The 11,599-nt window shown below is 45.5% G+C and overlaps 1 long non-coding RNA gene across 1 annotated transcript; it reads left to right on the top strand.

Annotated features, from left to right (window-relative positions):
- Nucleotides 1-7,804: 7,804 nt before the first annotated feature.
- On the top strand, nt 7,805-8,875 carry LOC123131155 (uncharacterized). Its single transcript, XR_006464083.1, has 3 exons — nt 7,805-8,082; nt 8,178-8,265; nt 8,353-8,875. It is a non-coding gene; the product is annotated as an uncharacterized lncRNA (long non-coding RNA).
- The last annotated feature ends 2,724 nt before the right edge of the window (nt 8,876-11,599 follow it).

Raw genomic sequence — 11,599 nt, forward strand, 5'->3', positions numbered from 1 at the left:
TTGTCAACATCTTTCTTCTTTTGCATATCACACAAATCAATGAAGCTATTTAGATGAGTAGCGGCATCTTCACTAGGAAGGCCGACGAATTGATCTTTCATGACAAGATTCAACAAAGCAGCATTGATTTCACAAGATTCAGTATCGGTAATAGGAGCAATCGGAGTGCTAAGGAAATCATTATTGTTGGTATTGGTAAAGTCACATAACTTGGTATTATCTTGAGCCATCGTGACAAACAAGCAATCCAACACACGAACAAATAAGAAGCAAGCGAAAAAGAGGCAAACGGAAAAGAGAGGGCGAATAAAACGGCAAGGGTGAAGTGGGGGAGAGGAAAACGAGAGGCAAATGGCAAATAAAGTAATGCGGGAGATAAGGGTTTGTGATGGGTACTTGGTATGTTAACTTTTGCGTAGACCTCCCTGGCAATGGCGCCAGAAATCCTTCTTGCTACCTCTTGAGCACTGCGTTGGTTTTCCCTTGAAGAGGAAAGGGTGATGCAGCAAAGTAGCATAAGTATTTCCCTCAGTTTTTGAGAACCAAGGTATCAATCTAGTAGGAGGCTATGCACGAGTCCCTCGTACCTACACAAAACAAATAAATCCTCGCAACCAACGCGATAATGGGTTGTCAATCCCTTCAAGGTCACTTACGAGAGTGAGATCTGATAGATATGATAGGATTATATTTTTGGTATTTTTGTGATAAAGATGCAAAGTAAAATAAAAGCAAAGTAAAAAAGCAAAGGAAATAACTAAGTGTTGGAAGATTAATATGATGAAGATAGACCCGGGGGCCATAGGTTTCACTAGTGGCTTCTCTCAAGAGCATAAGTATTTTACGGTGGGTGAACGAATTACTGTTGAGAAATTGACAGAATTAAGCATAGTTATGAGAATATCTAGGTATGATCATGTATATAGGCATCACGTCCGAGACAAGTAGACCGACTCCTGCCTGCATCTAATACTATTACTCCACTCATCGACCGCTATCCAGCATGCATCTAGAGTATTCTGGTAAAAAAACAGAGTAACGCCTTAAGCAAGATGACATGATGTAGAGGGATAAATTCATGCAATATGATAAAAACCCCATCTTGTTATCCTCGATGGCAACAATACAATACGTGCCTTGCTGCCCCTACTGTCACTAGGAAAGGGCACCGCAAGATTGAACCCAAAGCTAAGCACTTCTCCCATTGCAAGAAAGATAAATCTAGTAGGCCAAACCAAACTGATAATTCGAAGAGACTTGCAAAGATAACCAATCATACATAAAAGAATTCAGAGAAGATTCAAAATTGTTCATAGATAATCTTAATCATAAACCCACAATTCATCGGTCTCAACAAACACACCGCAAAAAGAAGATTACATCAAATAGCTCTCCACGAGAGAGGGGGAGAACATTGTATTGAGATCCAAAAAGAGAGAAGAAGCCATCTAGCTAATAACTATGGACTCGAAGGTCTGAGGTAAACTACTCACACTTCATCAGAGAGGTTGTGGTGTTGATGTAGAAGCCATCCGTGATGGATGCCCCCTCCGGCGGAGCTCCGGAACAGGCCCCAAGATGGGATCTCGTGGGTACAGAAGGTTGCGGCGGTGGAATTAGGTTTTTGGCTCCGTATCTGATCGTTTGGGGGTACGTAGGTATATATAGGAGGAAGGAGTACGTCGGTGGAGCAATAGGGAGCCCACGAGGGTGGAGGGCGCGCCCTGGGGGGGTGGGCGTGCCCCCTACCTCGTGGCCTCCTCTTTTGTTTCTTGACGTAGGGTCCAAGTCTCCTGCATCATATTCTTCTTAAAAATCACGTTCCCGAAGGTTTCATTCCGTTTAGACTCCATTTGATATTCCTTTTCTGCGAAACTCTGAAATAGGCAAAAAAACAGCAATTCTGGGCTGGGCCTCCGGTTAATAGGTTAGTCCCAAAAATAATATAAAAGTGAATAATAAAGCCCAATATTGTCCAAAACAATAGATAATATAGCATGGAGCAATCAAAAATTATAGATACGTTGGAGACGTATCAGTCATCATTAGTGAAAGTATGCGGAGAATTAGAACAAACAATATTACCAGGAGAAAATCAGCGGCACAATTTTGCATGGAAGTCTTGTAGAAAGCACATAAACAACAACATCAGGGCACTTGAATCCCTCTAGACCGGCAAGTTACACAAATGCCAGTACTAAAATAACAAGAGGAAAACACTAGAACATCCCCAAATTGCAGATTTTCATACCCCCAAAAGATCTTACGAGCAAGGGGATATTAAGAACAATACAACATATCATCTCAGAACATAACTAGCTAATTAGAATTTGGTTGTGCGTACACTGTAGAACATAACTAGAGTAGCTACTTAGCTACTAACATCACGCCCAACTACTCCCTCCTTCCATCTATATATGGCCTAATGCGTTTTTCGAGACTAACTTTGACCAAGTGCTAGAGCAATAATATATGACATGCAAGTTACACAAAGCATACTGTCAAATTCGTACGTGATTTTGGTGTGTCAAGGTTTCAGACAAGGGGACCCACTGTCGCCGATGCTATTCATTCTCTGCATGGAACCCCTCTGTGCACTCTTCCAGTATGCTACAGAGCATGGCCTTCTAGCACCTTTTGCTCGTTCTGGCATGGAACAGCGTGCCTCCATGTTTGCGGATCATGTGGTGGTTTTCATCAAGCCAACTGAACTTGAGGCGGCCACCTGCAGGGCGATCTTGCACCTGTTTGGCCAAGCTTCCGGTTTGTCTGTCAATATGGCCAAGAGTATGGTGCTCCCCATTAGATGTTCCCAGGACGAGATCGAGCTACTGTCCACTATGTTAGAATGCCCTACTGCTCCTTTTCTGTGCAAATATTTGGGTCTGCTGTTGACACTTCAAAAGCAAACTGCGGTGCAGCTCCAGCTGCTGGTGGATCGAGTGGGTGACCGCTTGCCTCTCTGGAAGGCGGCGACAATGCTGAAAAGCGGGCGACTACTTCTAATTCAGTCAGTGCTCTGTCGGTCCGAGTCCATTCCATGTTATCTCTTGATCTTCCTGCAAAGACTCTTGTGGCCCTTAACAAGATTTGCCGAGGTTTTCTGTGGTGCGGTAAAAAACATGCGAGAGAGGGCAACTGCGCCGTCGCTTGGGATGCAGTATGCACGCCCAAATGGGCGGGTGGTTTGGGGATTCCGAATTTGCAATGGCTTAACAAGGCCCTGCGAGCCAGATGGGCTTGGCTGCAACGGGCGGACAGATCCCGGCCATGGGCTGAGTTTAATATCCCTGTCCCGGCGGAAGCGCTGGAGTTGGTTCACGCGGCGGCATACACTATAGTTGGCAATGTCAAATCTACCCTATTTTGGGATGCTAGATGGATCAACGGATGGAGAATTAAGGAGATTGCACCCACAATCCATAGTTTGATTCCGGATCGGATAAGAAGATCGAAGTTAGTCGTCGATGCTCTACTCAATGATCGCTGGGTTGGTGACATTGGCCCCAACCTTTCGCCCTAAGCACTGCACGAGTTCTTGCGGATATGGCCCCTGATCTCGGGAAGACAGCTTACGAACGGCGTTGAGGACGTGGTGACATGGTCATGGGAGAAGGATGGGTAGTTCTCGTCTAGATCATCTTATGCCGCAGGATTCATGGGGCGTGCGGTCTTCCCGTCAGCGGCGTTCACCTAGAAGTCCAAGGCACCCTTGCAATGCCGCTTTTTCGCTTGGCTTGCCCTCAAGAACAGATGCTGGACATGGGACCGGTTGGCTCGCCGTGGACTACCTCACCAGGACTCTTGCCCACTTTGCAACCAACATGAGGAAACCATCGAGCACCTCCTGGTTGGCCGTATCTTTGCTAAACAGGTTTGGCATTGGATGGGGAACATCACGGGCAGGCCTGACTTCGAGCCCCAAGATGGAGAAGGCCTTGGCGATTGGTGCCTTCGTCAGGATCGTTGCTCAGCCCATCGGAAGTCCACTCGCGCCAAATGCCTACTTGGGATGTGGATTATTTGGAAGCATCGAAACGACATTGTGTTTAATGGTGTTGTCCCGTCTCTCACTGCGACATTACTTAGGATTAGAGAGGAGGGTGCTCTGTGGGTTAGGGCTGGTCTCTTGAAAGGCAACACAGTAGGTTTTGAACTAGAGGATGGTGGGCCGGATCGTGAGTAGTGACTAGATCGCCCGGTGGTGTCGGAGAATCCTAGCATGTAATTATACATTGTAACCGTGGATTCGGGAGTCTTCCTTCTTTCTTCTTTAATGAATGATACACACACTCATGCGTATTCGAGAAACAAATTTATACATGAAAGGAGCTTTCAATGATATAATTTTCACATTATGCATCTCATGTGTTATTAATCTTATAGATAGTCAAAGACGATCTTAAAAAGCGCATTAGGCCCTATATAGATGGAAGGAGAAAGTAGTACAATTGTTAAAAAACAACACGTAGCAAGGAGAAGAAATAGTAGTGCTGCCTCAGAGCATCTCCAACGGCCGCGCGAAACCGGGCGCGCGCGCGGTAAACACAGCCTTTAGCGCGCGGGGGGCATTTTGCCGCGCTCCAGCGGCGGCGGGAAAACCACGCACGCGCGGGGGAACCGCTTGCGCGCGCGCGGGGGAACCGCTTGCGCGCGCGCGCAAAAAGGCGCCAGCTCGCGCGCCATATTTTGCGCACCGCTTCCGGCGCGGCTATAAAGTGCGGCGCGCGCCACGCGCCTCTCCACGCCTCCTCTTCTCCTCTTCATCTCTCTCTGTGCCACGCGCCGCTCCAGCGCCCCACCACCGACGCGTCTCCGCCGCCCCAGCGCCCCGCCACCGCCGCGCCGCAATGCCGCCGCGCCGCCGAGGAGAGTCCGGCTACCGCGGCGTCCGCCTGCGCCCCAACGGCGGCTACTACGCGGAGATACGCTCCGGCGATCTCCGGCTCGGCCTCGGCACGTACGGGACGGCGCGCGAGGCCGGCCGCGCGTACGACGCGGCAGCGTGGCGCCTAGGCCGGCCGCGCGGCCAGATGAACTTCCAGGATGTCTACACGCTCCAGCAAGCGCTCGACCGTGCCCCGCCGCCGCGTCTGAACACGGTACAAGACCGTGCGGAGCACGCCGAGCGGCAGCGCCGCCTCCTCGTCGCCCAGGAGGACGAGCGGGTCATGGCGGAGTGGCGCAACCGCCACCCGGAGGACGTCGCCTACGATCAGGCCTACTGGGCAAGGCATCGCGAGGAGAACACGCGAAGGCGCCGCGAGGCGCGGTTGGACAGGCGTCGGCGCAAGGCGTTGGCGAACGCGCAGTCCGATCTCGTTGCAGCAGGTGGCCAGTCGTTCTTCACGCCAAATGATGATCGGTGGTTGGACATCTGGCTGGATACCTCATACGACACCGCCGAGGAGGATAATGGTGATGATAGTGATGATAGCGACTTAGAGTAGTTTTTTTTATGCAATCTATCTCGTTTTTTATCGTTTGTCGTTTTTAATTATTATGCAATTTATGTTTCGGATGTAAAATACCTTTGTATCGTTTTAAAATCTATGGAATCTATCTATTTTCCAATGCCTACATTTTAGCCTAGAATGAGCGCGCGCTGCATTTTTTGCGCGCTGCTGGAGCGGCGCGCGCGCGCTGTATTTTAGCGCGGCTGCTGGAGCGGGCGCAGCGCGCCGCGCCAAATCAGCCGATGCGCGCGTGGTATATGTATTTTTTGCGCGCGGCGCGACCGGCGCCTGTTGGAGATGCTTTAGGGAAACAGCAGCGGGAAACAATAGCTCGCGCATGACACGCCCAGAGGCAGAAGAATAGCCGCGGACACGCGCGCGTGTGGGTAGCAGCAGCGGCACATGCAGTATGGGCATCAGGTGGACAAGTGCAATATGAACACATGCGCTAGGACGGGAAGGATCGATATGGACACGGCGTCGGTCTTGCTAAGAGGACTACATCGTATTATATACTTAATATAAATTATTTTGAAAAAGATAAATTAAAAAATGAACAATTAAAAATATTGAAAATGACCACGAATTAGGATAAAGGTTCATAGAAAATGGAAAAAAATCACAGAAATGAAAAAAGTTTATCAATTTGAAAATGTTCATGAATTTTGGGGAAAAATAAAAATTTGGGAAAAAAGTTCACGAATTTTAAGTTTACGATTTTGAAAAAAAACCTTATCAATTTTGAGAAGTATCACAAAATTGAAAATGTTCTTCAATTTTGAAAAAGTTCATGTCTTGGAAAAGTTTTCTAATTTGAAAAGAATCACAAAAATAAAAGAAGTTCATGAATTTACCAAAAAAATTCATAAACATTTGCAAAAAGTTCACAAACTTGTAAAAAATATAAGTGAAATTTGAAAAACTGTTAATTGATATTGAAAGAAAGTTCATGGATTTTAGACAAACTTTTTTTTAAATGATTCATGGATTTGAAAAAGATCATTTTCTAAAAGTCTGTCCACTTCGACAAAAAGTTCATCGAGTTTGAAAAAGGTTCATGCATTTGGAAAAAAAGGAAAGAAAGTAAAAAAATAAGAAAAAGAAAAAAGAAATGAAATAGAAAAATAATAAAGAAAAAACCAAACAATGTAAATCACGTCACGCGAGACAGAATAATAAATGAAAAAGGAAGAAAGTAGTCATCATAGTTTATGTGTCCTCGTTGGTAAGCGCGGTGAGGTCGCTAGTTCGATTCATGCAACTCATACATTCTCGTTTTTATTTTGCTGTTTTAACAAAAAGATGGAAGAATGTAAACGGGTGGTTTGCGAATTGCACATTAACGTTCGCATGAGGCGTCAAATAGGAGTTGGGTGTCACCAGATAGGAGGTCCCGGCAAACAGACGCTATTTCGGTGAAGCAAAGCGAGCGAGCGACGTGACATGGGCCGGTCCACTATTGCAGTTTTTTCCATTTTGTTTTCTTTTCAGGTTTTTTCGGTTTTCTTCATATTTTTATTTTTCACTTTTGTTTCCCTTTTATTTTTTCCTTGGTTATTTCATTATTTTATTTTCACTTTTTTCCTAAATTTCAAAGAATATTCGGAATTTCGAAATTTTTTATCTTGTAAAATATGTGCAAAATTCCAATTTTTGTTCAAAATATCAAAAATTGCTTAGGTTTTTTGATTTTTTTTCGTTTAAAAAAAGTTCACAATATTGAAGAAAATGTTCACCGTACATTAAAAAGTGTTCACCGTGTATTAAAAAAATGTTCGTTATGTAGAAAATTTGTTCAGCGTGAATTTGAGAAAAACATTCACCATTTTAAAAAAATGTTTAGTGTGTATTTGAATAGTGTTCAGCATATACTATGAACTTTTTAGAGTGTATTTTTAAATTCAATTTTTAAAAATTGTTCATAGTTCAAAAAAATTGTTCGGAATTTAAAATGTGTTCATGATTTTAAAAATTATTCACATTTTTAAAGAAAATTTGCTTACATACCTTTTCCAAGAAATGTTGAAACATTTGAAAGAAAAACGGATCTGCACTATACATAGTACTTCAACTTTATCGTTGTGTTCTAACTTCTCACATTCGCCAGCTCGAATGGCTAGCAACTTTATAATCAACCGTGAGGTCAGGAGTTGGACTTACCCTCGCGCTTTTATTTGTCGTCAATTTTTCACATATGGTCTATGCCTTGAAATGTGGCAGCCCGTTTGCTTGCCCCTTGAGCGAAAGCTCGATTATTGGACTCAGGCGGTCGTCCAATAGGAGTTCCGACAGTTCTCCTTGGAGACGCGGCAATGGATGGATGGTGTCTGAGTGAGATGGATGGCGCTGGTTCCATCTCGTTCCGCCAGCCCAGCGCAGCCTAGCCCAGTTAGCTAACCCTAGATCGGAGCGCAACACAACGCAGCACAAAAAGGGACGCGCTCGTTTTACCCAACACCCGACTGAGTGAGAGAGCGCTAGCGACCGGATAAGGTTTCGCCTACCAGCTGCCAACGGCCAGCCTCGACGCCGGCGGGGGCTGGTCCGACCACGCGCCTCTCCGCCTCCCGTCGCAGCCTCTCTCCCCCGAGTTTCCCTTCTGCCCAAGCTGCACCTTGCTAGCAAGGTGAGCTTTCATGACCATAGGGATTGCTGCAAGCATTTTCCTTTTTGCGATTAAATGGTGTATGATGTTAGTGTTTTCGGATTTTGCTGATTTAGGATACTGCGCACTCCGATCTATAATATCAGCTCTCTATAGCGACCGTCGCTGTCGCCCACCTTTCGCCCTGTAGGCAAGAACAAGACGGTAAGTAATTTACTGCTTCCCCACTAGCCCCGTGTTTGGTTTACGTTTTTGATGTTTGTCTCTCTCGTTTCACATAAACTAATCTAGGCATGGCTTGTGACGAGTGCCGCGGTCCGAACCATAAACAGAAAGATTGCCCCACACTACCCTGTCACAACTGTGGGGGAACTCTTCACACCCGAGGCACTTGCTGTTACACGGATCCTGTTTACCGCGTTGGAGAAAGATGTCCCAGATGTGGTGGTTTTCAACACGGGGTACCCGGCAAGCCCCCCTGCCCAGTCCAAGAAGCTCATGCTCGCCCGCCTATGTGCCCGCGGTGTCAAGTGCCACATCGTCCAAGAGACTGCCCTCATCGTGGAGCCGAATATTCCGGGTGGACAAGCTCCGACAGATGCACGCAATGCAATGAAACTGGTCATTTTTTCCCCGACTGCCCTAACAAATACTAGTACTAGTTTCTCTGTATCTTGTTATTGTAGCTCGTAAGTTTGTTTGAGTATTTTTCAAGACTATTAGCTTAGTGGTTTGCCCATTGTTGATGTATATTATTAAGCCTGAAAGCACTTCAATTCTCAGTATCTTTTAATATATAGTATTATTTATATGATGGATGGTGTATCACACTAATTTCTCTTGTTTTAAATATGCAAAGTGTGCATGTTACTAGTGTGGTGGATATTTTTTAGGGAGCTTTTCATCGAGAAAGAGAACATGCGTTAATGTTAATTGGCCCCTTTTTACTTATGAATGACGGTAGAGATGATCCGTTATTATTGAAGCTCTAGGCGTCACCAGTACACTTCTACGCTGTAAGGTTTGCGGGAACTTTAGATAGCTAATTGCACCTTTTCAATTATCTCGTAACTTGGGGAATCACCAAGAATAGTTTTTGTAATAATCTTTCAATTTAGTACTGCAACTTGGGGAAGTTCTTATTGTGTTAGCAAATTTGTTCTTGTTACTGTTTTCTCCAGCATACTCTGTTCTGCAGATTCTTTATGACTTCAAAACAAAGCTGCTTGAGATGCACTGACACGTGTTCTGAAGAATATTCACGAGCACCCAGGGGTTAGGCACTCGTTCACTTGTAGCTGAGTAACGCATGTCAAAATCGCATTTAATCAAGTTTGAGCGCCTTAGCCGAATAGATTATAGGTATAACTAGCTATGCCCGCGTGGCGGCATTGCCGCGCCCCGTCATTACTTTAAGTTGAGATTTCATACGTGATAAGGTGAAGACTCATGTCTCGTTCATTTTTTGACTGCTTGATTGGCTGCTTGTTTGGCCATCATTTCTTTACTTAGGCGTTCGAGAATCATGGATGTATAACTGGATTTGTTGGTTCTATGACACCATAGCTTTGCTTTTCTCCCTTCTCCCTTTATGTCTGACTAGCGGGTAGTGTGCGTGGGTGGCACGCCGCGCCCTGTTGGTTTGTTTGGGATTTGTCCTTGTAAACTTGAAAATTTGTTGCACGTTTCTTATGTATGCGTCCTTATAGTGAGCGGAAGAACAGTTTCATTGTGAACTACCCACCCATCTTTTTTTAACCAAGTTGTCCTTGGTTAAAATCACTTCCTTGTGGACAAACCACATGAAGATTTTGATTCTTAGAGGAACTCTAACCTTCCAAATGTGGAGGGGTCTCGTTATTGGCTCAGAGTTAATTAAGTCCAAGTATATAGATTTCACTGTGAAAGTACTGTTCCTAGATAATTTCTAGTGGATGGCATCTGGTTGGTCCGAGAGTTGAACGTCCATCAACCTACGCATCAGATGTAACCAAGAGTGCCAACGTTCCCCCACTAAAGCCCTCATGAACTAAATGTTTAGTGGAACCGGCCGTAATACCGTAGCGACATAAGTCTCCTTCCGTTGTACAATATTATAGAGCGTGGGATATTGTAAGGGTAAAGGCGTCTCCCCTAGCCATGTATCTTCCCGTAGTATCGATGCCATTCCAAAAAATCGCCCTACGATCACCCAGGAACAATAGGAAGATGCATAAGGGTTGTGATCAACGATCGTTACCGACTCCGGGAGTGCACCTGAAGTAGACGAGTCAGTGTAGATTGTACTTGAAGTCCCTCAAACGTCGATGCAGATCCCGCGAACCGCCCACGAATGATCCCTCGAATGGAAGAAGATCGAAAGCACGACATCTCTACTTGGTTGCAAGCGTACGGTCTTCACGATACGGCAACGCTTCGCCATCCAGAGCTAATCGTCGCCGGAGAATTAGAGGGAGGAGATTAGAACCACACGGGGCTTCTAATTATGCGGATTAGAGATGGCTAGGGCTCACTCTAATTAGTCAACTAGGACCAACTAGAACGTGCACTAGATCAACTAGAGGAGGCTCCACAACTTGTGTTATCAATTGGGCACTAAACCTCCACTATATATAGGTTAGAGGGGAGAGGGAGGGCTGCCATCAAGGAGGGAAACCCTCCTTGGGGCGTCCAACTAAGGGGAGGAGGAGTAGACTCCCCCCTACTCCTATTCGGCCCCCTTCTTTAGGGAAGGGAGGCACTTTCCCACCTGGGCCTTTTTGGCCCAAGTTTCCTTCCACCTCTTGGCCTTTTTAGACCCATTGATATTAAATTAAATATATATTTGTTCAGAGCATTATATATATAATTTAGCATCCCCGGAAACATTTCCCATGTATATATATTAATCGGTAATACCACCTATTACCCGATATTCACCGAAACCCTTCTGGTGACCCCGAAACGCTTCCGGAATCTCTCGGAACTATTCTGGATATTAATGAAACAATTCCACAAATATATTCTCATCGCTCCCGTCCTACTAACACTCAACAGATTGTGATTACCTTAAGCTTGTGACCCTGTAGGTTCGGTAACCATAGACATGAACGAAAACCCCTTCATTCAATGACCGATAGCGGAACCGCGGACATCGATATCGTTCCCTATGATTACACGAATGATATTCGAGTGAACCTTTGGTTATCATGTGATGTTCCCTTTGCTTCGCGATACTTTACAAAACCCAGTGTGCATCGGTATCCTCTAGAGTCATCACCATGCTCACTATATTGTTACTCCCGTTACCGGTTTTGTTCTTCTTTCTCGTTGACGTGTTCCGGCATCCCCGTGACGTAGTCACCAGTGTCTGGCCAGACGATGATGGATGCCATCACACTGAGAGGGCCCTAAGAATATCTCTTCATCGTCGGAGGAGAAAATCCCACTCTTGAGCTATCCGGTCACTTGTCAAACTTTTAGGTGAGCCTGAAAGTTGTCATTATGATGACCTTGTTACAGATGATGTTTGAGCAACCCCAAAGCCCATCATCCAGTA

The sequence above is a fragment of the Triticum aestivum genome, chromosome 6A (genome assembly GCF_018294505.1).
Source record: "Triticum aestivum cultivar Chinese Spring chromosome 6A, IWGSC CS RefSeq v2.1, whole genome shotgun sequence".
NCBI classification, from domain to species: Eukaryota; Viridiplantae; Streptophyta; class Magnoliopsida; order Poales; family Poaceae; genus Triticum; species Triticum aestivum.